This window comes from Urtica dioica, chromosome 6 (genome assembly GCF_054948205.1).
Source record: "Urtica dioica subsp. dioica isolate 48M chromosome 6, U.dioica_male_clone48M_v1_H2, whole genome shotgun sequence".
Taxonomy (NCBI): Eukaryota; Viridiplantae; Streptophyta; class Magnoliopsida; order Rosales; family Urticaceae; genus Urtica; species Urtica dioica.
In genome coordinates this window covers 13,604,953-13,632,341 of record NC_142761.1, presented here as the reverse complement: position 1 = coordinate 13,632,341, position 27,389 = coordinate 13,604,953, and the positions used below count along the sequence as shown (strand labels likewise).

Genomic DNA, 27,389 nt, shown 5'->3' with positions numbered 1-27,389 from the left:
CTGGAATAGGAAATTAACGTTTTCTGAAGATTTTTGACCCTTGGATTGAATTGGAAGGCTCAGATAACTCCGAAAACGCACATTCGGGGCTAAAAACACCTCTTGTAACCTAATTAACTCATTCTAGTTTTTGGAGAGTTTACTTTCTACTTTTTTGCACTTTTTCTTTGAGAGCTTTTGCTTGGGAGCGAAGTTGAGTCGAAGATCCGATGAACAAGCAACCGTGAACTCCCGTTATTAATAGTTTTTCCTTCTTTCCCTTATTCTCTATTACTCTAATTTTCATTAATTGACAGTTTCATTCTTCCCGTCATGATTCATGCTTCGTTTTGTTCTTAGGTTGCTAGACGGCTTAAGCTTAATGTAATCGTTTGAATGCTCGTGTTTATTGCTCGTAATTGTTTTAATAGGATTAGAGGCCGAGAGGATATATAATCCGTCAATTACGTAGGTTTCTAGAACACTCGAGAGAGGCTAGTAATATCACAGGGAGAATGAGATTAGCGTGAGTAGAGTAGGTCAAGTTGTTCGAACCTGAAACCCCCGAGTCTTAATTTTCCGGTGAAGTCGTAACCCCCATTTTCTCTTATTCAAAGTTTCGTGTTACATTTCCGTTGCTGTTTTTGTTAGTTTAATTGTAGTCAATTCCTGCACCACCCACTTTAATACTGTGAAATCAATTCGCTTTAGGTTGTTTAACGTCGCTATAGTAACTAGTCTATGTGGGATCGATATCTGTTAATTACGTAACACTATTACTTGTTCGATACGTCCGCTTGCGTGCTAGTTATAAAAATATCGCAACAAGTTTTTGGCGCCGTTGCCGGGGACTTTTTACAATAGCGTCGAAAAATAATATGTTTTCCATTTGATTTCGCTACGTGTTTCCTAACTTTGCGTGTCATTTTCTCTATTTTGAAGGTGCATGCGGAGTGAGAGAACATCAAACCTCGTTCCACTAAATCTTGAGATCGAAAAATTATGCAAGACGAACAGAAAGCAATCAAAGGAACGAGCAATGAGAGAAAGAACAAACAATGCGGCGAACGAAGAGCCAAAGACCCTATTTCAATATGGGTTACCACCAGCTGACGCCGCGCAATCGGCAATCGCTCTCCCGGCTCTTGCGGGTAACCATAATTTCAAAATCAAGACCGGCATAATATATATGGTCCAAGCGAACCAATTCTCTGGATCACCTGCCGAAGACCCGCAAGACCATCTGACGAACTTCGTCGAGATCGCAAACACGTTCAAGCTCCATAACGTGTCCTACGAAGCCATCCGCTTCTGCCTCTTCCCATTCTCACTACGGGACTGAGCCAAGACATGGCTCAACTCCCTTCCACCGGGTTCCATCACCTCTTAGGCCGACTTGCGCATCAAATTCTGTTGGAATCGATCTAGGGTTTGAGAAAATAATTAACGCTTCGGTAAGCGGCGGAATTTTAAAAATTTTCTTTTACAAGTAAAACAGTTTTTACTAACCTAGACAAGTGCAAGTACATGTAATTAAAAACCAATATGAGCTAGAAGTTTACTAACCTTTCTTGAAGCTTGAACTTTGAAGAAGCTTGTGGAAATTTTGCAACGCTCGTCTCCCCTCGCAGCACGTCTCTCTTCCTTTCCTCGGCACCTCGAGCAACCACGAAAGTTTCTATCACTAAATCACTCGAAAAGAAGGAATCAGTGAGTGGGCACTTTTAAACACTACGACTTAAGAACGAGTCTCGAAGTCGCAGAGCTAAACACTAGGTCGAGTGAGGACCTAGGTGCCAAAACAAGAAAAATCGAAAATAAACTAGAAAGAGAGAGAGAGAGAGGAGTTCGGCCACCACAAGGTCTAGAGAGAGAAGCTCTCAATCTCTAACTTATGTGGAATGAGAAAACAATGAGAATGAGGGCCCTATTTATAGGAGAAGGGTTAGCCTTAGAAATGGGAGTTTCCTCTTTTTTCCAAGCATTCATGAGCAATCTCTTATTGCCCTTTTCTCCATATGCGCCCAACATCTCATTCCCTTTAAGGGATTTGTTTCCTAATTTGTTTCCTCTTCTTTGCTTGTGTTGGCCGAATTTCCTTATGGCAAGCATAGGAAATTTGTTTTCTCTTTTTCTTTTGGCAAGTATCTTGATACATTTATGCACAAAATATTATCTTTCTCTTGGGTATTTTGGGCGCCCATCTCTCATCTAGAAGGAGCTTCTAGAAGCTTCTTTATTTGTTCATGACAACATGAGAAAAGCCCATTAAGAATTTTCAATAAAATTCTTATGAAATGAAATTAATTCACAAGGCCCAATAATCAAGTTATGGCCGAGTGACATTAAGTCATCAAATGAACTTGTCAAAAAATTTATTGACATTCATTTCATCATATGTCTCAAAAGACAAAAATACCCTTTTGATAATTTTCGTTCTCGTTTTGACTTAGCTTCCAGTTTAACTATTCCTATCGATGTGATTCGTGACAGTGACCTCATGGACCCAAATGAACAAAGCTTGAGCTAAAAACTTGGACTCAAAAGTTCACAAACCTTTTCCAAGTTTAGCTTAATGCCAACTGACTCCACTAAAGAGCTGACACTGAAAATCTCTCGGTTCAAATGAATTTGTTTTCTACTCAAGAATTCGACCTAATTATGATGAGCGGATCCACTGAATATTATCTATGTTTACCCTTCATGAATGTCATCAGCTAGTCGGGATTTACTAAATTACCATTTTACCCTTCTAGCTGTTATTTCCTCAACTCCTTTGTCGCTTGTGAATAAGTTAGAAACAATGTATTGACGAGGAGCTAACAAGTCACATTGTTTCATCCAAAAGAGTCAGGACTCATTTTGGACACTGGCCAGTTCATTTATTCACACTCCAAGGAACAAAGCATGAGGTGACATACATTGCATTTCAGCAATCTTGTACATGAATTCCATATCTATGAGAACTTCACAAAGTTACTCATGACAGACTCACAACTTAGTACTTCACCAATAGGCCTTGTTCGGAATCACATAGTGAGTCGGAACTTTGACTTTCTCAAATGAGAATACTAAGGTGTGAAATGGCATGTCTCATTTCAGGATTAAGGTAAGCATGATGCAATTCATACATAGTGACTTCGAGACATAAGAGGTTAAATGGTTTGTTCTTATATTGTCTCTAGAAGTGCACTGGTCAATTCAGTACCTTCGGAAGATACCTAGAAGAACTATAGAGTCCCCAACTCTCAATGCCTCATAACCAGACATCATAGATTCTTCTAACAATCATACTGAGGTCAATAGTCCTTTGACCCTAAGATTGCGAATATATCGTTTTAAGCAAACTACGAAGAGTTTGTTCATGCAAATCTACATTTGTCTCTTCGTAAGTTGTTAAGTTTGTTTATGGACTAAAAGACTAAGGTTTTATCATAAAGCTTCAAACAAAGAAAGAATGAATGAACGTTTCAACTTTATTAATGAATAGATAGGCAATTACAAGCAAGAGTCTTCATGAGACTTTATTACATCAAATGTACAAAATAAAGACTACAACTCTTCTTGTGGGCACCATTGACAACAAACTCCCACTTGACTCAAAGAAGATGTGTGTAGTCTTTCATGCCTAATCCCTCACGATGTTGGTCGAAGACCTTGTTCGCTAGGGCCTTGGTGAATAGATCTGCCAGAGATTTACTTCACCTCCACGTCTCCGCGTTGCGCGATCTCTCGAATCAAATGGTATTTCCTCTCAATATGCTTAGAGTGCTTATGGCTTCTAGGTTCCTTTGAGTTAGCGACAGCCCCACTATTATCACAATAAAGGGTCATGGGCTCGTCGACGTTTGGAACAACTTCCAAATACTTTCTAAGCCATACAGCCTCTTTGGATGCTTCACAAGCAGCCACATATTCTGCTTCCATTGTGGAGTCAGCAATGCAAGATTGCTTAATACTTCTCCACACAACAGCTCCACCATTAAGGATGAACACAGATCCCGAAGTGGATTTCCTGGAATCCTTATCCGCTTGAAAGTCGGAGTCGGTATATCCCGTCATAGTCAGGTCAGTACCTGAGTATGTAAGCATCAAGTTCCTAGTTCTTCGAAGATACTTAAGAACATGCTTAACAGCAATCCAGTGCTTGGGTCCAGGGTTGGATTGGAAACGGCTAACTACGCCAACGGTGAAACAGATGTCAGGTCTAGTGCAAAGCATGGCATACATGAGGCTTCCTACGGCAGAGGCGTAAGGAATCTTCCTCATGTCTTCAATCTCTTGTGCAGTCTTGGGAGACTGGTCCTTAGAGAGTGAAACTCCATGCCTAAAGGGTGTTTGACCCCTCTTGCAGTCTTGCATCGAGAAGCGATCCATCACCTTATCAATATAAGATGCTTGAGAGAGCGACAGGGTCCGGTTTTTCCTATCTCGAAAGATTTGGATTCCCAGAATGTATGCGGCTTCTCCTAGATCCTTCATATCGAATTGCTTTGCCAGCCAGACCTTAACCTCAGATAACTTACCCACGTCATTACCAATGAGTAGTATATCATCGACATATAGTACCAGAAACACAACTTTTCCTTCGTGTATTAACTTGTAAACACAAGGCTCATCTATCGACTGTTCAAAGCCAAAGCTTTTTACAGTTTCATCGAATCTAATATTCCATGACCTAGATGCTTGCTTTAGTCCATAAATGGATTTAAGCAACTCACAAACCTTGGTCTCTTGACCTTTATCCACGAAACCGTCTGGTTGAGCCATGTAAATGCGCTCGTCAAGATTGCCATTCAGAAAGGCTGTCTTGACATCCATTTGCCAGATCTCATAGTCGAGAGCTGCAGCTATGGATAGGAGTATGCGGATGGATTTAAGCATCGCGACTGGCGAGAAGGTTTCTTCATAGTCAATCCCTTCTTGTTGGGTATAACCCTTCGCCACAAGTCGTGCTTTAAACGTCTCGACGTTCCCATCAGGACCCCTTTTCTTCTTGTATATCCACTTACACCCTACGGGTTTAATCCCTTCAGGAAGGTCTACAAGTTTCCAGACTTTGTTGACATACATCGAGTGCATTTCAACTTTCATGGCGTCAAGCCAAAGGTTTGATTCAGAACAAGCCATCGCTTGGCTATAGGAAACAGGGTCATCCATGTCGGAGACGGCTACAAGAGAGTCTCCATAAGACATGTACCTGTCAGGCTGTTGAACAGCCCTCCCACTACGTCGAAGTACTACTTGACGAGATTCTGATGAGTTAGGTTGTGGTTCAGTTGGGGTAAGAACAGTTCTTACAGATGAGGTAGAAGCTTCCTCACCCAACTTTTCTTCAAGCACAATTTTGCTTCTAGGTTTCGCATCCTTCATAAAGTCCTCCTCAAGGAAACGAGCATTCGTGCTAACGAAAGTCTTATCGTCCTCGGGACTATAGAAAGTAAAACCTTTGGTTTCCTTCGGATATCCTACAAACAGGCACAATTCTGACCTACTAGCCAACTTGCTAGTCTTTTGCCTCAGCACGTGTGCAGGGCAACCCCAAATTCGGATGCGGCCAAGATTCACTTTACGGCCAGTCCATCGTTCATAAGGAGTACCAGGAACCGTTTTGGACGGAACTTGGTTCAGAATGTAGGCGGCTGTTTCGAGGGCATATCCCCAAAAGGAAAGCGGGAGTGACGAGTAACTCATCATTGATCTAACCATCTCCATAAGAGTTCGGTTTCTTCTCTCTGACACTCCGTTTTGTTGAGGTGTGCCAGGTGCGGTAAGCTGAGAAGCGATACCTTCTTCTTTAAGAAAGTCATCGAACTCTCTAGACATATACTCACCACCTCGATCAGATCGAAGGGTTTTGATCACTTTGCCAGTTTGCTTTTCCACTAAAGCCCTAAAGACCTTAAATACGTTAAAGGTCTCGGATTTGTGTTTAAGCAAATAGACAAACCCATATCTTGAGTAATCATCAGTGAAGGTAACGAAGTATTCGTATCCTCCACGTGCCTGTTGGTTGAGCGGACCACATACATCAGAATGTATTAGTTCCAGCAACTCAGTGGCTCTTCGACCCTTATCGGAGAAAGGTCGCTTAGTCATTTTTCCTTCTATACAGGATTCACAAGTAGGTAGTGAACCTATTGCAGAGGCTTGGAGTGGACCATCCCTCACAAGTCTCTTAATCCTATCTAGACTGATATGACCAAGTCATAAGTGCCAGAGGTATGTTGATTTTGTTAGATCGGAGGATTCAGAAAGTTTGATCCTCTTTGGCTCCCTAATTAGATCGTTATCTATTTCGGTGTCTAAAAGAGAAGGTTGAGTGGGATAGATGTAAAAAAGACCATTCTTCATACATGCATCAGTGACAAAAGAATTAGAAAAAGAAATACGAATTCCATTCTTTATAAACTTTAAATAATAATCTTGCTCGAAAAGTTGAGCAACAGATACTAGGTTTTTCCCAAAGGAAGGAACATAATAAACATTATTCAAATTTAAAGTTCGATCTTCAAAAGACAGCGTCACGGATCCCACAGCCTTCGCAGACACCACGCTCTCATCACCCCACTTGAAGCAGAAGTCGCCATCCTCTAAACTTTTGCTTTTCCTAAAACAAGTCAAGGAGCAGCAAATATGGTTATTAGCAGCGGAGTCAATAATCCACGATGATACATTATCAGCTACTAAACAGGCTTCAGTAACAAGTACAATACCTTTTGCTTTGGTTTTGAGGTAGGCAGGACAGTTCCTACGCCAGTGACCAGGCTCGTTGCAGTGGTGGCACTTGTCGTTAGACTTGTCCACCTTCGGAGCCTTTGGCGCCTTCTTCTTCGTGTGAACCTTAGGTTGGTTCTTCTTCTCGGCATTGCGAGGTCTCTTCTTAGATCCAGAGGTGGAGGCAGTAGCATGTACTTCTCCTTGAGCCCTCTTTTTCTTAGTGAGTGCCTCAGCGGTTTGAAGTTCCTTCATGAGCTCGGTAACAGTGTACTCCAGATTGTTCATGGAATAATTCAACTTGAAGGTATCAAAGGTTTCGGGGAGAGTTTCCAAGATCATATCTATTTTAGTCTCCCCATCAATCTCAGATCCAAGAATCTCCATCTCGTTGAGATAGCTAATGATCAGCATCATATGATCTCTAACGGGAGTTCCAGCCTTCATACGACAGTTCATGAATTGTCGGACCGCTTGTTGCCTAGCTTGACGTCCTTGCCCTCCAAACATCTCATGGAGATTGTAGAGCATATCGGTGGCAGTTTCATAATCACGATGTTGTTGTTGCAACACATTGTTCATCGATGCCAAAATATAGCATCTCGCAATCTCATCGGATCGAAGCCAGGCCGCCAGGGCGTCTTTCTCCTCTTGCGTCGAATCTTCATTCGTTTGAGGACAGGGGGTGGTGAGAACCCATTTGTGCTTGTCGACAGTAAGGACTATGTCGAGGTTACGTTTCCAGTCGACGTAATTGTCGCCTTCGAGTTTATTCGAGGAAAGAATTGTAGAGAGAGGGTTGAGAGACATATTGCCTATAAAAGTTGAAACAAGTTTATGATTAGTCTTTGGTTTAGGATTTAAGTTTTATTAAGACTTTTGTAAAATCCAAAGGTGTTATAAACCAAACGATAATTTACTCCCTCAAGAGAAGGCCGCAAAAAATCTCCATTTATAAGTAAATGACACATCATTAATGCTAAGCCAAGATGTCAATACATCTATTTTGACTAGCCACCTTTTAAATTGGTTTGATCACTCACATCCTTTCGTAGGGCCTCAAGGGAGGATACTAGGGATTGAGCCTAAGCGTGCAACCAACCACTTAGTCCAAAAGATCAGCTTTGAAAAACAATCCCCCAAGGGGAGGCCTTGCCATCATTGCATCACTCTCGGACGTAGCTCATTGAGCAATGATCGAAGCAATAACGCCTTGGAGTACTCACATTTAAGTGAGGGTCGCAAGAGCGGCTCTTAGTCCCACGTTATTGCATCTTTCATTAGTGTTGGGGATCGTGGGTTACAAACAATGAATATAACCCTCCCACTTAGTTTTTGGAGTTGGTTCATCGATTCTTAAAATTTCGGAAACAAATTTCCTAGTTAGAGAGCGACAGAGCGGACAACTAGAAGAGAATCCTAGATCGACATGTTCAGAGCAGTATTAGTGCATAAAGGCACAAGGTACATACTCGATCTTTTCCTATTTTCTATTTCGGGAAAGTGCGTGAGGGAAGTGTGAACTTCAACTCACTCGAACACTTGAAAGTTTGAGATTACACATCTTTTTATTTTTCGGCTTGTCTACAAAGAGACCTCCCACTTAAATTTTCAAGAGCATATAGATTTTGAACATATGTGATATAGATATAGTTTTGAAAACATTTTGAAAATTTATTTGATTTGGATGACAAAATATTTTCAAGTTTGAAAGTGAAAACGGTTTTTCAAAATTCAAACTAGTTTCGTAAAAATTCAATTTCAATTAAACTTCCAAAAATCAAAAAATTTTAATCTTACACATCATGTTTATAATCATATGAAAAACATTTTTGCTCAAGAAAATTTTCTCATTAGAGTTCTATAACTCATGGTAGTGGGGTTTAAAAATCCGGATTTCTAAAAAACTGGAGTTTCAGACAGCCGCGCACCTCGGAGTAAAATCGCCATATCTGGCGGCTCCGATGTCCTTTTGAGCCGAAACCGGTGGCATTGGACAGAGGACAGACAGAGCTTTAATTTGATTAAAGAATCATTAAATTTCGATTTCTTAGCAGAGAGTTATGCCACTTTTAATGCGGGTTTACTCCAGCTCGAAGAAAAAAGAAATAAATTAAAGCTTGGTCCTATTTAGGTGCGAAAAAGAATCAAGTGTAACGGAACGTTTTAAGATGTTGTTTAAAGCTTTTATTTGTGTTTTATTAGCAGCGTAATAACATAGAATAAAAGAAATAACAACAAGCATAAAACGAATACGGTAAATAAAAGAAACTAGAAAGACAAAGTAACTAGTCACAAAATTTACCGAAATTTCTCAAACCTTTAAAACACGTTTTTCAATATAAAAAATTAAAAACTTTTAGAACTGATTCTAATGTGCTTTAAAAACATCCCAAACTCATAGAAAATCAACATGCTTTTTAATTTAAAGACAAGAGCATTAAATTAAAAAAATTCTAAGATTACAATTCTAACTTGTCACAAAATTAGTAAACTTTCGAAAACGATTTTCAAGCTCATAATTTTAAAAACATGTACATGCATCTCTTTGACCATAGCTCTGATACCATTTGTTGGAATCGATCTAGGGTTTGAGAAAATAATTAACGCTTCGGTAAGCGGCGGAATTTTAAAAATTTTCTTTTACAAGTAAAACAGTTTTTACTAACCTAGACAAGTGCAAGTACATGTAATTAAAAACCAATATGAGCTAGAAGTTTACTAACCTTTCTTGAAGCTTGAACTATGAAGAAGCTTGTGGAAAGTTTGCAACGCTCGTCTCCCCTCGCAGCACGTCTCACTTCCTTTCCTCGGCACCTCGAGCAACCACGAAAGTTTCTATCACTAAATCACTCGAAAAGAAGGAATCAGTGAGTGGGCACTTTTTAACACTACGACTTAAGAACGAGTCTCGAAGTCGCAGAGCTAAACACTAGGTCGAGTGAGGACCTAGGTGCCAAAACAAGAAAAATCGAAAATAAACTAGAAAGAGAGAGAGAGAGAGGAGTTCGGCCACCACAAGGTCTAGAGAGAGAAGCTCTCAATCTCTAACTTATGTGGAATGAGAAAACAATGAGAATGAGGGCCCTATTTATAGGAGAAGGGTTAGCCTTAGAAATGGGAGTTTCCTCTTTTTTCCAAGCATTCATGAGCAATCTCTTATTGCCCTTTTCTCCATATGCGCCCAACATCTCATTCCCTTTAAGGGATTTGTTTCCTAATTTGTTTCCTCTTCTTTGCTTGTGTTGGCCGAATTTCCTTATGGCAAGCATAGGAAATTTGTTTTCTCTTTTTCTTTTGGCAAGTATCTTGATACATTTATGCACAAAATATTATCTTTCTCTTGGGTATTTTGGGCGCCCATCTCTCATCTAGAAGGAGCTTCTAGAAGCTTCTTTATTTGTTCATGACAACATGAGAAAAGCCCATTAAGAATTTTCAATAAAATTCTTATGAAATGAAATTAATTCACAAGGCCCAATAATCAAGTTATGGCCGAGTGACATTAAGTCATCAAATGAACTTGTCAAAAAATTTATTGACATTCATTTCATCATATGTCTCAAAAGACAAAAATACCCTTTTGATAATTTTCGTTCTCGTTTTGACTTAGCTTCCAGTTTAACTATTCCTATCGATGTGATTCGTGACAGTGACCTCATGGACCCAAATGAACAAAGCTTGAGCTAAACACTTGGACTCAAAAGTTCACAAACCTTTTCCAAGTTTAGCTTAATGCCAACTGACTCCACTAAAGAGTTGACACTGAAAATCTCTCGGTTCAAATGAATTTATTTTCTACTCAAGAATTCACCTAATTATGATGAGCGGATCCACTGAATATTATCTATGTTTACCCTTCATGAATGTCATCAGCTAGTCGGGATTTACTAAATTACCATTTTACCCTTCTAGCTGTTATTTCCTCAACTCCTTTGTCGCTTGTGAATAAGATAGAAACAATGTATTGACGAGGAGCTAACAAGTCACATTGTTTCATCCAAAAGAGTCAGGACTCAATTTGGACACTGGCCAGTTCATTTATTCACACTCCAAGGAACAAAGCATGAGGTGACATACATTGCATTTCAGCAATCTTGTACATGAATTCCATATCTATGAGAACTTCACAAAGTTACTCATGACAGACTCACAACTTAGTACTTCACCAATAGGCCTTGTTCGGAATCACATAGTGAGTCCGAACTTTGACTTTCTCAAATGAGAATACTAAGGTGTAAAATGGCATGTCTCATTTCAGGATTAAGGTAAGCATGATGCAATTCATACATAGTGACTTCGAGACATAAGAGGTTAAATGGTTTGTTCTTATATTGTCTCTAGAAATGCACTGGTCAATTCAGTACCTTCGGAAGATACCTAGAAGAACTATAGAGTCCCCAACTCTCAATGCCTCATAACCAGACATCATAGATTCTTCTAACAATCATACTAAGGTCAATAGTCCTTTGACCCTAAGATTGCGAATATATCGTTTTAAGCAAACTACGAAGAGTTTGTTCATGCAAATCTACATTTGTCTCTTCGTAAGTTGTTAAGTTTGTTTATGGACTAAAAGACTAAGGTTTTATCATAAAGCTTCAAACAAAGAAAGAATGAATGAACGTTTCCACTTTATTAATGAATAGATAGGCAATTACAAGCAAGAGTCTTCATGAGACTTTATTACATCAAATGTACAAAATAAAGACTACAACTCTTCTTGTGGGCACCATTGACAACAAATTCATCTCAAAGTTCTTCCGGTTCGAGAAGATGCACAAAAGACGCAACGAGATCCACTCGTTTGCTCAGTACGACGGGGAGTCCTTATTTGAAGCATGGGGGCCCTTCAAGGAATTAGAGTGGAGGTGCCCCAATCATGGCATCCAAGGGTGGATGATGGTGCAGATTTTCTATGGAGGTCTCTCACCATCATCTCGCACCCTGGTCAACACGGCCGCTGGAGGGTCGTTCTTTCAGAAGACGGAGGAGGAAGCCCACAGAATTCTCGAGGAGCTGGCTTACAACAACGAACAATGCCCGTCCGAGCGGCGCATCTTGAAGAATATGCCAGTCACTCCCGAGATGGAGCTGATGAAGGCACTGGCGGCACAGGTGGCGGATCTCACAAAGTCAGTCTAGGGACAGAAGGCCTCCGTTCAAGCCGTGCACACCCTTGAGGTCTGTTTCTGGTGTAACTGGCAGCACAATAGTGACGAGTGCGCTTATGGGGACAACGGGCAATAGGCCAACTTCATCAACAACAGGCCGCCCCAGGACAACTACAATCAAGGCCTAAGGAAAAACTACCAGAATGAGGGATGGAGAGGTCCCCAAAACAACATGCCGATGCAACCCGCGCCTCAAGCCTAGCCTCGTCCACCACAGAATCAGCCCCGACCACCGCCATACCAAGCTCCTCCATTTCGGGCGTACAAGGGCGAGACCAACCTAGAGGAGCTCATCGCCAACTTGGCCACGTCAACAACCGCCGTCATAAATTCCACCACAGAATTCATGCACGAAACGAAGACGTCTCTCTCGAACCAATCGGCTCAAATTCAGAATCTCGAGACGTAAGTGGGGCAACTTGCCACCGCCATCCACACACGACCCCAAGGCACACTTCCAAGCACTTCCGAAGTAAATCCAAGGGAGCACTACAATGCCATTTCACATCAATACGTCGCAGTTATCGAGAGCTCGAAGGAAGAAGAAGAAGAGCCTTCCCTGGTCACTAAAGCTCCCAAGCCGCCCTCGCTGGTCCATACATATAAGCCACCACTCCCGCTGAATGTAGCGCATTACTAAAATAAGAGCTCCCGCCAAAGTTAGAAGACCCGGGCAAGTTCACATTGCCGTGCACTATTGGAGACATCTTCATCGAGAACGCTTTATGTGATCTAGGTTCGGGCATCAACCTCATATGTAAGGACAAGTTTCTGCGTCACTCGTATTTGGAGATTTGGAAGTAAATAACGAGTTTCCGTTGTTACAACTAAATTCTCGAGTGAATTATACTCCAATGGATTTATCGAATTAATTTTAAATATGTTAAGGTTATGGAAATCTCGGAATGAGTAAAGGAATTATCGAGTTTATCTTGATTAATAAATTAATTCCGAGGAAACATTCCGGAAATTAATTTAAGAAATAAATTCTCAAGGATGAGAATTAATTCCGAGAAACCTTAAATATATTTAAATTATTCGAGAACGAACGAGAAAATTCTCGGTTCAAATCATATAATTATAATCCGTTCAGTGATGGATTTAATTAAATAATTATATGAAAAAGACGTGGTTGTAACAATTTTAAGGGACCCATTTGAAAGAAAACAAGAAAAAGAAATTGGTTTGAGAATAAAAGGATAATTGTTAAGCCTTGCCTAGTCATCACACATGTGTCACGCTTCTATCATTGCCAACCCAACACTTATCTTCATCATTTACTTTGCTATCAAGTCTCTCCAGCCGAAATAAACAAACCCACGGGGAAAAAAAAACAAGTCACGCGAGAAAAAAAAAAAAAAAAGAAGAACAGAAGAAGAGAAGAGAAAGAGTGAGAGACCGAGGGAGAGAGAGAGAGCTCGGGGAAGAGAAAGGCCGAGAGAGAGCAGAAGAGAGCGAGAGAGCGAGTGAGCGAGACTGAGAAGGAGAGCGACCGAGGGAGAGGACGCGCGACCACCAGCACCAGCCCGAGACCCCAGCTCCGTGCGCGCGCCATCCAGCCGACCACTGAGCCTCGCTGCGCGCGCGACCGCCGTGAAGATTGAGCTGCCGCGAGCTAGAGAGGACGTTGGATGGTTCAATTCCTCCAGAAACAAGGTGAGACGTTTTACCCCAATTTCGAATCTGGAAGTTAGGGTTTTTAGTTTTGGATTTTGGGGGTTTTTCCGTGAGTGAGATTATTGTTCGGATTTAACGGTTCTGAAGGTTGATTCGATGATGATTTTGATAGTGAGATGTAATGTTAAACGAAACTGAGCTCGTGTTTGTGTTGATTTGGTTCTGATGTTCGTTCTTTCTGGCTGAGTGTGCTCGTTGAGTATGTTTTGGTGTCGGGTTGCGCTCGATGCTCTCGTTCTTGTGTGTGTGATTTGTTAAGTTGTTTTTTTTTGGTTGCGAGTTTGTGTCGAGTGTTAGACTCGGTCTAGGTGGGCGGCACAGGTCTCGGGGCAGCGGTTCGGGACGGCGAGGGCGCTGTCCAAGAGTGGTAGAGCTGCTGCGCGAATGACGACGGAGCGGGGCTGGTCAGCGAGGTTCATCGGCTCGGTTGGGACGAGCTGTTGGGCCGGGGACGGCAGTGACGTTGTGGCGGCTCTCGAGGGCTATTAACGGCCGTCGGGTTTTCGTTCGGAGACTCGCGAAGTCTCGGTTTAGTGTTAGCAAGTCGAGAAATTTCCCGAGTCTCGACTCTAGTCGCGAACCGTTTTTTTTAGTTTATGTGTCGTGATGTATAAGTACTATTATGTTTTTACGGTTCACTAATTATTATATTGTTCAAGTAGTCTCGTTTGAGTTATCCTACGTTATTATTATTATGTTTTATAGTCAAGCTCGTTTAATAGAAAAATAAATTAATATGTATCGTTATCAAACTCGTTGATAATTCACGTAATTATTTAGTATATTTATCTTAATTATGTTTAAAAATCGAGTTCGACTATAAGCTCGACTCTTTTAATTTGGAAAACGAATATCAACGAGAAATGTTTTATTTACGTTCTCAAACGTTATAACTTGTCAATAAAAAGAGACAAGTCATAAAAGATTTTCTAAACCACATTTGAGAAGTGTCGGTTTGAGTTATTTTCATATAACTTACGTATTCTATAGATTGTTAGTAAGAGTTTCTTTATACGTTCTTTTCTTTTAGTTTCGACCTTCGGGAACCTATCCTAAGCAATGGGCTTTGTCCCGTCAAAAGAATAGGTGGTCGAATAGCGGGGCGTTTCTTAGCCTAGATTAGGGAAGTTGTTAAGGCCTTGTTCTTAGGCGTCGATTCTTTCCCGTCTCTGTTCTGTCACGTATTCCCCGATGTTTGTTTTTTTTTAGACGCTCTGAGTAGCGTGACTAGGAGGACGTTTTGAATACGTTCTTTATGAGCTTTCTTTTAGTAGAAGTGTGTACGTTAGTAGATCAATGGACGAGATACTGAGTATGCTTGATGTTCGATCTTTCTCTTCCATAGATACGTCCAGATTGCTATAAGGATTAGCAGGAGAAGCTTACGAGGACTGGGTTGTACGTGAAGTTAAGAAGAACCCTTTTATCTGGAAGAGAAGATCTCAGGATTCGAAAGAATCGTTAACCAGGTAAGTGGATTATAGGCACCTACAATATCAAGAAATATTATATATATCTTTATATATATACATATATTGTACGTGCATTTTCTATATGCTTTCTAGTAAGCAAGAGTAAGATAAACCAAAAGACAATTCACTATCAAGATTAAGGGCTTTAAGCCGCTAACGAATTGAGAAACGGAATTAGTCCGGCTAACAAAAATGGCTAGAGGTAACTAGGAACCCGAGCCTTTGCTATGTGTTTAGTTAGCCACCTTCCAGAGATCCAGTCCTAGTGAACTGGATTATGAGAGACTGAAGCTAAGACTCGTATTCAAAAGCGAGAATATTATGATAGGATCTTTGGGAGTCGCATCTCAAGATCTTATAATTCACGAGTTAATAAGCGAAAAGAATATATGTTAAGATCGGGATTAAACCCGAATTAAGCAGTCTCTCATGTTAAGTTAATTAAAGAGAAAACATAGAATGGTACCGCCTCCGACATATACCCCTTGTTAGCAGGTACCTATTATGCTTCGTGCTGGTACCACATGGGGATTAGGCAGGAGACTGTGCACCCTCCTGTCTGGCGCCAATAAGACATGTGTCGTGCGGATATCATTAAGGGATCCCGAGCAGGAAATGTATTGTATGATGGGAATTGCCGGGACCTAAGCTGGCATATTCTCAAGTAAGAGGAGTTACCGGGACCTAAGCTGGTAATTCCATAGTTATGATTAAAGCAAGTATGTTTATGATGTGAATCACCGGGACCTAAGCTGGTGAATTCTTAAGTAAGGGGGATCTCTCGGGACCTAAGCTGAGTGATTCCTAAGCAGATGAATCTATCGGGACCTAAGCCGATTGGTTCTTAAGTAAGATGAATCTGTCGGGACCTAAGCCGATTGATTCTCAAGTAAGGTGGATTTATCGGGACCTAAGCCGATACTTCCGCAAGTTATGAAAAGATATGAACTCATGTTATGTATTGTTTATGTGTTATGTGCATTGTGCATTAGATATGTAGATATCCGCTTACTGAGTCTTTCGACTCACAGTTATTATCTTGATATTGTAGATAAAGGAAAGGCCAAAGAAGACTGAGCAGAGCATCAGCGAAACCGGTAAGTAAGTAGGCGTGTGTATGTACGGCTGCCGACCTGTGGCTAAGTCAAGGGCGAATGAGTCTGTTTTGTTTTTAAAAAGAGACGAGTCTTTTTGTTTGTAAAATTTTAAATAGTATGTTGTAGAAAAAACGAAAAATTCGCCCATAGTTTTGAGACGTTTATGTAAATATTTTAAAAGTTTTTCTAGAAAATGTTTTCAGGAAGCGCTTCCACCAAAGTTTTTATGAATTTTATTTATGTCAAGTAAGATACGGAGAAATCTGCCGCGGCTCGCGGGCGAGCTAAGGCTCGCGGGTCGTGACAGAATTTTTGGTATCAGAGCCCAGGTTGAGCCGTTTCTGTAGACTTGTGGTCGTACATACACTATCTTACTTACTTATAAGTCAGTTGATGTCCAAGATAGCCTTATCTATAATATCTTGTTGAGTCTTTGTGAAAGATAGTGGTTATATTAGGATAACCGTGTGCTTACCCATTCCTACTTATAGGTGAAGTAGAGATTAAGAATGGGACCTAAGAAGCAAACGCAGACGAATCTTTCACAAGAAATGACTGAGATTAGCAGGGCTTTAGAGCGCCAAGCAGAAGATGCTCGTCAAAGGGATGCTCAAATAGAAGAGCAGAACAGGTTGATCACGCAACTTATTGCACGAATGAATGAGCAGCAACCTCCACAGGGACAACAAGACCCTGAACCCCAGGCGCATCGACCAGAACAACCTGGAGGACAAGGTGAGCACGTGCCAAATATGAATAGGAATCCAGATGGTCAGAATGTACAAGCGCCACCACAAGCTCAAGCTATGGCGCCAGATGAGGTTCCGCTGTTCCAGATTCCGATAATGGCACCGACTGTCGGGGAGCCTGTATATGAGCGTTTTCGTAAGCAGAAACCACCGACTTTCAATGGAGATTCTGATCCTTCCCTTGCGGAAAATTGGATTAAAAGGATCCAACAGATCTTCACGTACATGCAACTTACAGATGCTGAGAGGGTTGCATGTGCTGTGAACCAGCTGGAACTTGAAGCTCGAAGTTGGTGGGAAGTAATCGCACTCTATGATGATGTTTCTCATATTACATGGAATCGTTTTATCAACCTATTTTATGAGAAGTACCTGGGTGAAGCTAATCTCTCGGGTAAGGTACGAGAGTTTATGGATCTTAAGCAAGGGAAGCTCTCTGTAGCTGAGTATATAGCCAAGTTTGATGAGCTTGCAAAGTTTTCGCCCTCTATGGTACCGACGGATCAGTCGCGCAAGATGAAGTTTATGCATGGACTCAATGTGGAAATTGTGCGTCAGGTTGATAGTGGCGACGTTGGGCCACGAACTTATGCGAATGCCGTTCAAAGGGCATTAAGGATTGACGGTTGGCGTATAGCACAAGTCAATCCAGCTAGCGAGTCAATGACCATCCTACAGGAATCTGTAGCGGAAGTCGAGAAGAAGAACTTCATCGACAAGAAGAAAAAGAGTTGGGATAGAAACTCCAGGTCTAGGGCGCAGGGAAATGAAGGAAGCTACAGAGGAAATCAAAGCGAGAACAAGTACAAGAGGCCAAGGGTTAATGATTTCCCTACGTGCAACAAGTGCGGCAGAAAGCACTCAGGCGAGTGTCGCATAGGAACCTCAAGCTGCTACCGGTGTGGCTTAGAAGGTCATTTTGCACGGGATTGTCACGTTTCAGAAGAGAAGATCGCTTACCTGAAGAATCAACCTAAGGCCAAAGCTCGCGTCTTTAGCATCTATGGAGAAGAAGTAAAGGAGTCATCGTCTGGAAGAACCGGTTAGATTCCTATCCTTTACTCTTCAGTTATGCATTCCTGTATGTGGGAACTATGCATGTTCGTTTGTTGTGTCCTAGTCAAGTTCTTGATCTTGGTAGATGATGGAGTAGATTCCTGGTTAGTTATATCTAACGGTTAGGAAGTGACTATCTTAAGACCAGAATCAATCTGCTGTTCATTAGGCGATGACATGTTTAGAGGAAGTTATATCCTCTCTTCTTTTCTGAAGATGGAAAATTATCTGGAAACTCAATAGTGTGATGCAAAAGGAGTACCCTGCTTTTCTTTAAGTTTCGAGGACGAAACTAACTTAAGGGGGTAGGGATTGTAAGGACAAGTTTCTGCGTCACTCGTATTTGGAGATTTGGAAGTAAATAACGAGTTTCCGTTGTTACAACTAAATTCTCGAGTGAATTATACTCCAATGGATTTATCGAATTAATTTTAAATATGTTAAGGTTATGGAAATCTCGGAATGAGTAAAGGAATTATCGAGTTTATCTTGATTAATAAATTAATTCCGAGGAAACATTTCGGAAATTAATTTAAGAAATAAATTCTCAAGGATGAGAATTAATTCCGAGAAACCTTAAATATATTTAAATTATTCGAGAACGAACGAGAAAATTCTCGGTTCAAATCATATAATTATAATCCGTTCGGTGATGGATTTAATTAAATAATTATATGAAAAAGACGTGGTTGTAACAATTTTAAGGGACCCATTTGAAAGAAAACAAGAAAAAGAAATTGGTTTGAGAATAAAAGGATAATTGTTAAGCCTTGCCTAGTCATCACACATGTGTCACGCTTCTATCATTGCCAACCCAACACTTATCTTCATCATTTACTTTGCTATCAAGTCTCTCCAGCCGAAATAAACAAACCCACGGGGAAAAAAAAACAAGTCACGCGAGAAAAAAAAAAAAAAAAGAAGAACAGAAGAAGAGAAGAGAAAGAGTGAGAGACCGAGGGAGAGAGAGAGAGCTCGGGGAAGAGAAAGGCCGAGAGAGAGCAGAAGAGAGCGAGAGAGCGAGTGAGCGAGACTGAGAAGGAGAGCGACCGAGGGAGAGGACGCGCGACCACCAGCACCAGCCCGAGACCCCAGCTCCGTGCGCGCGCCATCCAGCCGACCACTGAGCCTCGCTGCGCGCGCGACCGCCGTGAAGATTGAGCTGCCGCGAGCTAGAGAGGACGTTGGATGGTTCAATTCCTCCAGAAACAAGGTGAGACGTTTTACCCCAATTTCGAATCTGGAAGTTAGGGTTTTTAGTTTTGGATTTTGGGGGTTTTTCCGTGAGTGAGATTATTGTTCGGATTTAACGGTTCTGAAGGTTGATTCGATGATGATTTTGATAGTGAGATGTAATGTTAAACGAAACTGAGCTCGTGTTTGTGTTGATTTGGTTCTGATGTTCGTTCTTTCTGGCTGAGTGTGCTCGTTGAGTATGTTTTGGTGTCGGGTTGCGCTCGATGCTCTCGTTCTTGTGTGTGTGATTTGTTAAGTTGTTTTTTTTTGGTTGCGAGTTTGTGTCGAGTGTTAGACTCGGTCTAGGTGGGCGGCACAGGTCTCGGGGCAGCGGTTCGGGACGGCGAGGGCGCTGTCCAAGAGTGGTAGAGCTGCTGCGCGAATGACGACGGAGCGGGGCTGGTCAGCGAGGTTCATCGGCTCGGTTGGGACGAGCTGTTGGGCCGGGGACGGCAGTGACGCTGTGGCGGCTCTCGAGGGCTATTAACGGCCGTCGGGTTTTCGTTCGGAGACTCGCGAAGTCTCGGTTTAGTGTTAGCAAGTCGAGAAATTTCCCGAGTCTCGACTCTAGTCGCGAACCGTTTTTTTTAGTTTATGTGTCGTGATGTATAAGTACTATTATGTTTTTACGGTTCACTAATTATTATGTTGTTCAAGTAGTCTCGTTTGAGTTATCCTACGTTATTATTATTATGTTTTATAGTCAAGCTCGTTTAATAGAAAAATAAATTAATATGTATCGTTATCAAACTCGTTGATAATTCACGTAATTATTTAGTATATTTATCTTAATTATGTTTAAAAATCGAGTTCGACTATAAGCTCGACTCTTTTAATTTGGAAAACGAATATCAACGAGAAATGTTTTATTTACGTTCTCAAACGTTATAACTTGTCAATAAAAAGAGACAAGTCATAAAAGATTTTCTAAACCACATTTGAGAAGTGTCGGTTTGAGTTATTTTCATATAACTTACGTATTCTATAGATTGTTAGTAAGAGTTTCTTTATACGTTCTTTTCTTTTAGTTTCGACCTTCGGGAACCTATCCTAAGCAATGGGCTTTGTCCCGTCAAAAGAATAGGTGGTCGAATAGCGGGGCGTTTCTTAGCCTAGATTAGGGAAGTTGTTAAGGCCTTGTTCTTAGGCGTCGATTCTTTCCCGTCTCTGTTCTGTCACGTATTCCCCGATGTTTGTTTTTTTTTAGACGCTCTGAGTAGCGTGACTAGGAGGACGTTTTGAATACGTTCCTTATGAGCTTTCTTTTAGTAGAAGTGTGTACGTTAGTAGATCAATGGACGAGATACTGAGTATGCTTGATGTTCGATCTTTCTCTTCCATAGATACGTCCAGATTGCTATAAGGATTAGCAGGAGAAGCTTACGAGGACTGGGTTGTACGTGAAGTTAAGAAGAACCCTTTTATCTGGAAGAGAAGATCTCAGGATTCGAAAGAATCGTTAACCAGGTAAGTGGATTATAGGCACCTACAATATCAAGAAATATTATATATATCTTTATATATATACATATATTGTACGTGCATTTTCTATATGCTTTCTAGTAAGCAAGAGTAAGATAAACCAAAAGACAATTCACTATCAAGATTAAGGGCTTTAAGCCGCTAACGAATTGAGAAACGGAATTAGTCCGGCTAACAAAAATGGCTAGAGGTAACTAGGAACCCGAGCCTTTGCTATGTGTTTAGTTAGCCACCTTCCAGAGATCCAGTCCTAGTGAACTGGATTATGAGAGACTGAAGCTAAGACTCGTATTCAAAAGCGAGAATATTATGATAGGATCTTTGGGAGTCGCATCTCAAGATCTTATAATTCACGAGTTAATAAGCGAAAAGAATATATGTTAAGATCGGGATTAAACCCGAATTAAGCAGTCTCTCATGTTAAGTTAATTAAAGAGAAAACATAGAATGGTACCGCCTCCGACATATACCCCTTGTTAGCAGGTACCTATTATGCTTCGTGCTGGTACCACATGGGGATTAGGCAGGAGACTGTGCACCCTCCTGTCTGGCGCCAATAAGACATGTGTCGTGCGGATATCATTAAGGGATCCCGAGCAGGAAATGTATTGTATGATGGGAATTGCCGGGACCTAAGCTGGCATATTCTCAAGTAAGAGGAGTTACCGGGACCTAAGCTGGTAATTCCATAGTTATGATTAAAGCAAGTATGTTTATGATGTGAATCACCGGGACCTAAGCTGGTGAATTCTTAAGTAAGGGGGATCTCTCGGGACCTAAGCTGAGTGATTCCTAAGCAGATGAATCTATCGGGACCTAAGCCGATTGGTTCTTAAGTAAGATGAATCTATCGGGACCTAAGCCGATTGATTCTCAAGTAAGGTGGATTTATCGGGACCTAAGCCGATACTTCCGCAAGTTATGAAAAGATATGAACTCATGTTATGTATTGTTTATGTGTTATGTGCATTGTGCATTAGATATGTAGATATCCGCTTACTGAGTCTTTCGACTCACAGTTATTATCTTGATATTGTAGATAAAGGAAAGGCCAAAGAAGACTGAGCAGAGCATCAGCGAAACCGGTAAGTAAGTAGGCGTGTGTATGTACGGCTGCCGACCTGTGGCTAAGTCAAGGGCGATTGAGTCTGTTTTGTTTTTAAAAAGAGACGAGTCTTTTTGTTTGTAAAATTTTAAATAGTATGTTGTAGAAAAAACGAAAAATTCGCCCATAGTTTTGAGACGTTTATGTAAATATTTTAAAAGTTTTTCTAGAAAATGTTTTCAGGAAGCGCTTCCACCAAAGTTTTTATGAATTTTATTTATGTCAAGTAAGATACGGAGAAATCTGCCGCGGCTCGCGGGCGAGCTAAGGCTCGCGGGTCGTGACATCATACCTTCGGCCATCTTGAACAAACTCGGGGTGGGTGAGATAAAGCCCACGCGTACCACTCTCCAACTAGCAGATCGGACCGTAAGGCACCCGCGCGGCCTTGTGGAGGACCTCATCGTTGGAGTCGGAACATTCACTTTTTTGGCTGATTTCTACGTCATCGACATGGACGAAGATCGTGATATTCCCATTCTCTTTGGAAGAGCTTTCTTGGCCACTTGTGGTGTTCGCATAGTCGTGCAAAAAGGTGAGCTAAAGACGCGCATGAAGAACGAGGAAGAGACGTTCAGAATCTTCAATGCCCGAAAGCGCAAGACGGAAAAAGAAGAGATCTATGTCCTCGAGACTAACGAAGTCACTACTCCACCACCCACACCTCCGCCACGTGTTCCTCCAGAAAAATCAACAAAAACTGCGAGCAAGAGTACAAAGCTGAAGTCTTCATTCAAGCCATGGCGAGGACATTGGCCGAAACCATTCAAAGAGGTATGGAGGAAGAAAGAGCGTGTAAAAGAAGATCCACCGCTGCCTGAGCACGGCGGCGACGAGTAGGGGCGCTCGACCACCCCCACAAGGTATGTTCCTCCACACTGTTTGGCATAGATACATTGAGGTCAATGTAAGTTTTGAGTTTGGGGAGTTTTGTTTGTCTTGCGGGGGTTGTTTTTCATATACTAGTAGTTAATTTTCTAGGTTTTTGTGTATTTTAGGATAATTGGTAGGAATCAGTGTTTTGACTGCTTTGATTGACTTGATAAATGTTTGCCGATGATATGGATAGTCTTGAGCTATAGATATTTGAAAAGATCTATGAATTCCTAAGTGAAAAAGAATCTTGTTGATTTCTGTGTATAGCCTAAAGCCCGAATAATGTTTGTCTCGATGCTTAGATGACCTTGAGTAGTAGTCTAACTAGTCCTAAAAAGTGACCACCGAACACACTAAGAACCTCTTCGGACCCCTAGTGGAGGCGAAATTGAGCGCATGCTGATCTGGAGAGAGTGATATAGGCATTAGGAATAACCCTTCAAGCCAAAAAGCCAACCCAGAAATATGTATCAAGTAGAACCCACTCACAAAAAGCCGAAAAATTTGTCCTCTCTCGATACTTAGTCAGAAAAAGCCGAGCCAATAAGTTTGAAATCCCACAAAGAACCCAATTAACTTTAGCGACTCTTGAGTGACGTATTTGAGTGAATTCTTCCAATTGTGTGATATGTACTATGACCACACTCTCTGTGTTTGTTAGTTTTTTTTAGACACCACGCCGGTGATTTACCTGGTTATATCTCGTAAAAAAAACTCATAAACGTGCCTAAATGAGGTGTTTGTAGTTATGACGTGGTGGTCTATGTTCTTTTGAGGAGTGTGGTCGTTGTTGAGTCAAAGTTCGGGGGGATTTTGGGAAGAAAGGCTAAAGAAGTAAGATGTTCTCGAAAGGCATTTTCAAAGCCAAGAACATTGAAAAAAAATGAGTGAGTGAAGAAATAGGGTGATGTTTTGGTGAGGATGGAGTCGCTAAGGTTAATGTTAAACCACTAAAAATTCCTTTCCTCACCCGAACCTAAGCCTGAACATTACAAGCCTTTAAGACCTATTGACAAGCTAGGAATGACATGTGCGCATTAGTGGAGATCAAGGGGGAAGAGAAGGCTTATGATGTTTCGAATCGAAGAAATCGTCAAGACAAAAGAAACGATTCTTGTGGTTGCGTCTTAGGATTGGGAAGGTCACGAGACTTAGGAAGAAAACGTTAATCGAGACAAAAGAACATTGCAAACGGCTAGGGCTAACACGAATTTGTAAAGATTCTTTTAAACTTGGTAGTTGACTTGGAGTTTAAAACCACAGATGCCTATGTCGATGTAAGTCTAGAGGATTGAGGTTGAGGCAAGCATGAGTCGATCAAGGTAGTCAAGGCATCGAAATTTACCAATTTCAGTTTGGATAACTTCTTTTGTGTGATTTTATGTTTCTATGTTTCTTTTGTTACTTGAGGGCAAGTAACGGTTTAAGTTTGGGGGATTTGATAGGTGCGTTAATCACGCGTAAAACTCCTATTTTCCGAACCAAAAACCGATGAGTCCTCAAGTATTATAATGGTTTTTAGTAGGTTTTTTAGTAGTTTCAGGTTCAGAGGACCAATAGAGCGTCTACAATCAATTTCGTGGAAAGAGGACGGGATTTGGAGACAAAACGGTCGAAATAGAGTAAAAAAGCGATAAGCAAGAAAATTGGAGACTACGCGCGCCGCGCAAAGACAGACTTCGAGACCGTGCGCCGCGGGCTTCTTGTCGCGCGCCGCGCAAATGGGGGCACAAACCGTGAAAACGCAGAGAGTCTTATGCGCGAAGCGCGCGTAACCTGGAGTGTGGTCCGCGTGCCGCGCATCGACCACCGGATTGCTGGAATAGGAAATTAATGTTTTTTGAAGATTATTGACCCTTGGATTGAATTGGAAGGCTCAGATAACTCCGAAAAACACACATTCAGGGCTAAAAACACCTCTTGTAACCTAATTAACTCATTCTAGTTTTTGGAGAATTTACTTTCTACTTTTTTGCACTTTTTCTTTGAGAGCTTTTGCTTGGGAGCGAAGTTGAGTCGAAGATCCGATGAACAAGCAACCGTGAACTCCCGTTTTTAATAGTTTTTCCTTCTTTCCCTTATTCTCTATTACTCGAATTTTCATTAATTGATAGTTTCATTCTTCCCGTCATGAATTTCAAAGTGTTTCGCTTATTTATGGTTATGTTGATTCTTGTCTTGATCATTATGTTATTGAATAAGGATTCCGTTAGAGGCTAGGTTTTTAGCGGGGTTGCGATGTAGCCGGATTGAATTGGATTGGGGGGTTCGTTAGGGTGAAATTATGCTTTGATTTATTTAATTATTCATGCTTGTGTGGATGTGTTCTTAATGCGTTGTTTAGATTGGCCATCTCTAGGATTATTTTAAGGAGTTTTCTGTCACTCGAGAGAGGGCGAAAACTCACGCTCATAATGCATGCTTCGTTTTGTTCTTAGGTTGCTAGACGGCTTAAGCTTAATATAATCGTTTGAATTCTCGTGTTTATTGCTCGTAATTGTTTTAATAGGATTAGAGGCCGTGAGGATATATCTGTCAATTACGTAGGTTGCTAGATCACTCGAGAGAGGCTAGTAATATCACAGGGAGAAAGAGATTAGCGTGAGTAGAGTAGGTCAAGTTGTTCGAACCTGAAACCCCCGAGGCTTAATTTTCCGGTGAAGTCGTAACCCCCATTTTCTCTTATTCAAAGTTTCGTGTTACATTTCCGTTGCTGTTTTTGTTAGTTTAATTGTAGTCAATTCCTGCACCACCCACTTTACTGTGAAATCAATTCGCTTTAGGTTGTTTAACGTCGCTATAGTAACTAGTCTCTGTGGGATCGATATCCGTTACTTACGTAACACTATTACTTGTTCGATATGTCCGCTTGCGTCCTAGTTATAAAAATATCGCAACAAGTTTTTGGCGCCGTTGCCGGAGACTTTTTACAATAGCGTCGAAAAATAATATGCTTTTCCATTTGATTTCGTTACGCGTTTCCTAACTTTGCGTGTCATTTTCTCTGTTTTGAAGGTGCATGCGGAGTGAGAGAACATCAAACCTCGTTCCACTAAATCTTGAGATCGAAAAATTCTGCAAGACGAAAAGAAAGCAATCAAAGGAACGAGCAATGAGAGAAAGAACGAACAATGCGGCGAACGAAGAGCCAAAGACCCTATTTCAATATGGGTTACCACCAGCTGACGCCGTGCAATCGGCAATTGCTCTCCCGGCTCTTGCGGGTAACTAGAATTTCAAAATCAAGACCGGCATAATACATATGGTCCAAGGGAACCAATTCTCTGGATCACCTGCCGAAGACCCGCAAGACCATCTGACAAACTTCGTCGAGATCGCAAACACGTTCAAGCTCCATAACGTGTCCTACGAAGCCATCCGCTTCTGCCCCTTCCCATTCTCACTACGGGACTGAGCCAAGATGTGGCTCAACTCCCTTCCGCTGGGTTCATCTAAAAGTTCATCCCGTTCGAGAAGATGCACAAGAGACGCAACGAGATCCACTCGTTTGCTTAGTACGACGAGGAGTCCTTAATTGAAGCATGGGGGCGCTTCAAGGAATTAGAGTGGAGATTCCCCAATCATGGCATCCAAGGGTGGATGATGGTGCAGATTTTCTATGGAGGTCTCTCACCATCATCTCGCACCCTAGTCAACACGGCCGCTGGAGGGTCGTTCTTTCATAAGATGGAGGAGTAAGCTCACAGCATTCTCGAGGAGCTGGCTTACAACAACGAACAATGCCCGTCCGAGCGGCGCATCTTGAAGAATATGCTAGTCACTCCCGAGATGGAGCTGATGAAGGCACTGGCGGCACAGGTGGCGGATCTCACAAAGTCAGTCTAGGGACAGAAGGCCTCCGTTCAAGCCGTGCACACCCCTGAGGTCTGTTTCTGGTGTAACGGGCAGCACAATAGTGACGAGTGCGCTTATGGGGACAATGGCCAACAGGCCAACTTCATCAAGAACAGGCCGCCCTAGGACAACTACAATCAAGGCCCAAGGAAAAACTACCATAATGGGGGATGGAGAGGTCCCCAAAACAACATGCCGATGCAACCCTCGCCTCAAGCCTAGCCTCGTCGACCACAGAATCAGCCCCGACCACCGCCATACCAAGCTCCTCCATTTCGGGTGTACAAGGGCGAGATCAACCTAAAGGAGCTCATCGCCAACTTGGCCACGTCAACAACCGCCGTCATAAATTCCACCACATAATTCATGCACAAAATGAAGACGTCTCTCTCGAACCAATCGGCTCAAATTCAGAATCTCGAGACGCAAGTGGGGCAACTCGCCACCGCCATCCACACACGATCCCAAGACACACTTCCAAGCACTTCCGAAGTAAATCCAAGGGAGCACTGCAATGCCATTTCACATCAACACGTCGCAGTTATCGAGAGCTCGAAGGAAGAAGAAGAAGAAGAGGCTTCCCTTGTCACTAAAGCTCCCAAGCCGCCTTCGCTGGTCCATACATATAAGCCACCACTCCAGTTCTCGCAAAAGCTCATGGTGGCGCTTTCCGCTGAATGTAGCGCACTACTAAAACAAGAGCTCCCGCCAAAGTTAGAAGACCCGGGCAAGTTCACATTGTCGTGCACTATTGGAGACATCTTCATCGAGAACGCTTTATGTGATCCAGGTTCGGGCATATACCTTATACCTTCTGCCATCTTCAACAAACTCGGGGTGGGTGAGCTAAAGCCCACGCGTACCACTCTCCAACTAGCAGATCGGACCGTAAGGCACCCGCGTACCACTCTCCA

The 27,389-nt window shown here is 41.8% G+C and overlaps 1 long non-coding RNA gene and 2 other non-coding genes across 3 annotated transcripts; 1 reads left to right on the top strand and 2 right to left on the bottom strand.

Annotated features, from left to right (window-relative positions):
* Nucleotides 1-11,481: 11,481 nt before the first annotated feature.
* LOC149393421 (small nucleolar RNA R71) lies at nucleotides 11,482-11,585 on the bottom strand. The gene has a single exon (XR_016299966.1). It is a non-coding gene; the product is annotated as a small nucleolar RNA R71 (small nucleolar RNA).
* A 1,496-nt stretch (nucleotides 11,586-13,081) lies between these two features.
* LOC149393420 (uncharacterized) lies at nucleotides 13,082-14,223 on the top strand. Its single transcript, XR_016299760.1, has 2 exons — nucleotides 13,082-13,526; nucleotides 13,828-14,223. It is a non-coding gene; the product is annotated as an uncharacterized LOC149393420 (long non-coding RNA).
* Nucleotides 14,224-26,106: 11,883 nt separating this feature from the next.
* On the bottom strand, nucleotides 26,107-26,210 carry LOC149393419 (small nucleolar RNA R71). Its single transcript, XR_016299972.1, has one exon. It is a non-coding gene; the product is annotated as a small nucleolar RNA R71 (small nucleolar RNA).
* Between the last annotated feature and the right edge of the window lie 1,179 nt (nucleotides 26,211-27,389).